Source organism: Perkinsus marinus (assembly GCF_000006405.1).
Source record: "Perkinsus marinus ATCC 50983 genomic scaffold scf_1104296966240, whole genome shotgun sequence".
Taxonomy (NCBI): domain Eukaryota; phylum Perkinsozoa; order Perkinsida; family Perkinsidae; genus Perkinsus; species Perkinsus marinus.
In genome coordinates this window covers 1-2,908 of record NW_003203996.1, presented here as the reverse complement: position 1 = coordinate 2,908, position 2,908 = coordinate 1, and the positions used below count along the sequence as shown (strand labels likewise).

The window sequence follows — 2,908 nt, the reverse complement described above, 5'->3', positions numbered from 1 at the left end:
CCTCTGAGACTATAGTGCGTGATTGTGTACATTCTAGGGATCAGCGTATGCATAGAGGATTATGTTGTGTGGTGCACCGTATGCAAAAGATTGTTGTAAGTGTACCAGCATGCTCGAGAATATTTGATAAGATCTATTAGAAGTTGCCGACGAATGCTCGACAACTTGGTATGGAACTGTCGAAGCGTTTTGATTTCTCCAAGCAAGAAATTGACGATATGATGAACTTCATCAGATGAAGTTTACAGGTCATAGTTGTCGGCGTTCGAGTGCAACATATGCTGAGGACATTAACTTGATGTCGGAAACTTGATGAACTGGTTTGGGCGGTTTATTGGGAGGGCTTCTAGATTATCTCCATTTGAGTGGTTTCACAACACCCTAGTTTATTGACCTTCGTGGTTGACCTGGTGTTATAACTAGGATGTTGTATATAGGAGATAAAGTTTAGAAGCGCCACGGGTTTGATAAACCAGTGGCAACCACCCAAACCTCCATATTACTGAACACAATATAGGTGGCTACAGTAAATCCACAAATAAGGAGTTGAATGAAGGTCCATTTATGGGGCTAGTTCAAGGACGAATGTATTGAGATTTACTGTTAGATGGGAACGAGCTCAGAGACCTCCTCGTGGTGTTCCTGGAAACTCAACTATAATGTTTTATTTTTTTTCTTCTTTTTCTCTGTAAGTTTTATGGAGGGCTTCTAGATTATCTCCATTTGAGTGGTTTCACAACACCCTAGTTTATTGACCTTCGTGGTTGACCTGGTGTTATAACTAGGATGTTGTATATAGGAGATAAAGTTTAGAAGCGCCACGGGTTTGATAAACCAGTGGCAACCACCCAAACCTCCATATTACTGAACACAATATAGGTAGCTACAGTAAATCCACAAATAAGGAGTTGATTACTGATTTTTGCACCACTCTGCGAATCATTTGCTGCCTCGAAAAAATTACTCAACTTTCTCTCTCCACTCACGCCCGCCGCGATGTGCGCTGGTAGCTGAAAATGGTAATTTGCGTCACTATTTAGACATTGAACCACCTTCAATTCCGCGGTAGTATAGAGGTTAGTATTCCTGCCTGTCACGCAGGAGACCCGAGTTCAATTCTCGGCCGTGGAAGTGGTATTTCTGGACAAGGGCGTTTCACACATTTATGCGCGACCGTTTCTTTACTGATTTTTGCACCACTCTGCGAATCATTTGCTGCCTCGAAAAAATTACTCAACTTTCTCTCTCCATTCACGCCCGCCGCGATGTGCGCTGGTAGCTGAAAATGGTAATTTGCGTCACTATTTAGACATTGAACCACCTTCAATTCCGCGGTAGTATAGAGGTTAGTATTCCTGCCTGTCACGCAGGAGACCCGAGTTCAATTTTCGGCCGTGGAAGTGGTATTTCTGGACAAGGGCGTTTCACACATTTATGCGCGACCGTTTCTTCACTGATTTTTGCACCACTCTGCGAATCATTTGCTGCCTCGAAAAAATTACTCAACTTTCTCTCTCCACTCACGCCCGCCGCGATGTGCGCTGGTAGCTGAAAATGGTAATTTGCGTCACTATTTAGACATTGAACCACCTTCAATTCCGCGGTAGTATAGAGGTTAGTATTCCTGCCTGTCACGCAGGAGACCCGAGTTCAATTCTCGGCCGTGGAAGTGGTATTTCTGGACAAGGGCGTTTCACGCATTTATGCGCGACCGTTTCTTTACTGATTTTTGCACCACTCTGCGAATCATTTGCTGCCTCGAAAAAATTACTCAACTTTCTCTCTCCACTCACGCCCGCCGCGATGTGCGCTGGTAGCTGAAAATGGTAATTTGCGTCACTATTTAGACATTGAACCACCTTCAATTCCGCGGTAGTATAGAGGTTAGTATTCCTGCCTGTCACGCAGGAGACCCGAGTTCAATTCTCGGCCGTGGAAGTGGTATTTCTGGACAAGGGCGTTTCACACATTTATGCGCGACCGTTTCTTTACTGATTTTTGCACCACTCTGCGAATCATTTGCTGCCTCGAAAAAATTACTCAACTTTCTCTCTCCACTCACGCCCGCCGCGATGTGCGCTGGTAGCTGAAAATGGTAATTTGCGTCACTATTTAGACATTGAACCACCTTCAATTCCGCGGTAGTATAGAGGTTAGTATTCCTGCCTGTCACGCAGGAGACCCGAGTTCAATTCTCGGCCGTGGAAGTGGTATTTCTGGACAAGGGCGTTTCACACATTTATGCGCGACCGTTTCTTTACTGATTTTTGCACCACTCTGCGAATCATTTGCTGCCTCGAAAAAATTACTCAACTTTCTCTCTCCACTCACGCCCGCCGCGATGTGCGCTGGTAGCTGAAAATGGTAATTTGCGTCACTATTTAGACATTGAACCACCTTCAATTCCGCGGTAGTATAGAGGTTAGTATTCCTGCCTGTCACGCAGGAGACCCGAGTTCAATTCTCGGCCGTGGAAGTGGTATTTCTGGACAAGGGCGTTTCACACATTTATGCGCGACCGTTTCTTTACTGATTTTTGCACCACTCTGCGAATCATTTGCTGCCTCGAAAAAATTACTCAACTTTCTCTCTCCACTCACGCCCGCCGCGATGTGCGCTGGTAGCTGAAAATGGTAATTTGCGTCACTATTTAGACATTGAACCACCTTCAATTCCGCGGTAGTATAGAGGTTAGTATTCCTGCCTGTCACGCAGGAGACCCGAGTTCAATTCTCGGCCGTGGAAGTGGTATTTCTGGACAAGGGCGTTTCACACATTTATGCGCGACCGTTTCTTTACTGATTTTTGCACCACTCTGCGAATCATTTGCTGCCTCGAAAAAATTACTCAACTTTCTCTCTCCACTCACGCCCGCCGCGATGTGCGCTGGTAGCTGAAAATGGTAATT

The 2,908-nt window shown here is 45.4% G+C and overlaps 7 non-coding genes across 7 annotated transcripts; all 7 read left to right on the top strand.

Annotated features, from left to right (window-relative positions):
- The first annotated feature begins 1,059 nt into the window (after window positions 1–1,059).
- On the top strand, window positions 1,060–1,131 carry Pmar_PMAR019407. The gene has a single exon. It is a non-coding gene; the product is annotated as a tRNA-Asp (tRNA).
- A 197-nt stretch (window positions 1,132–1,328) lies between these two features.
- On the top strand, window positions 1,329–1,400 carry Pmar_PMAR019406. The gene has a single exon. It is a non-coding gene; the product is annotated as a tRNA-Asp (tRNA).
- A 197-nt stretch (window positions 1,401–1,597) lies between these two features.
- On the top strand, window positions 1,598–1,669 carry Pmar_PMAR019405. Its single transcript has one exon. It is a non-coding gene; the product is annotated as a tRNA-Asp (tRNA).
- Window positions 1,670–1,866: 197 nt separating this feature from the next.
- On the top strand, window positions 1,867–1,938 carry Pmar_PMAR019404. Its single transcript has one exon. It is a non-coding gene; the product is annotated as a tRNA-Asp (tRNA).
- A 197-nt stretch (window positions 1,939–2,135) lies between these two features.
- Pmar_PMAR019403 lies at window positions 2,136–2,207 on the top strand. The gene has a single exon. It is a non-coding gene; the product is annotated as a tRNA-Asp (tRNA).
- A 197-nt stretch (window positions 2,208–2,404) lies between these two features.
- Pmar_PMAR019402 lies at window positions 2,405–2,476 on the top strand. The gene has a single exon. It is a non-coding gene; the product is annotated as a tRNA-Asp (tRNA).
- Window positions 2,477–2,673: 197 nt separating this feature from the next.
- Pmar_PMAR019401 lies at window positions 2,674–2,745 on the top strand. The gene has a single exon. It is a non-coding gene; the product is annotated as a tRNA-Asp (tRNA).
- Window positions 2,746–2,908: the final 163 nt, after the last annotated feature.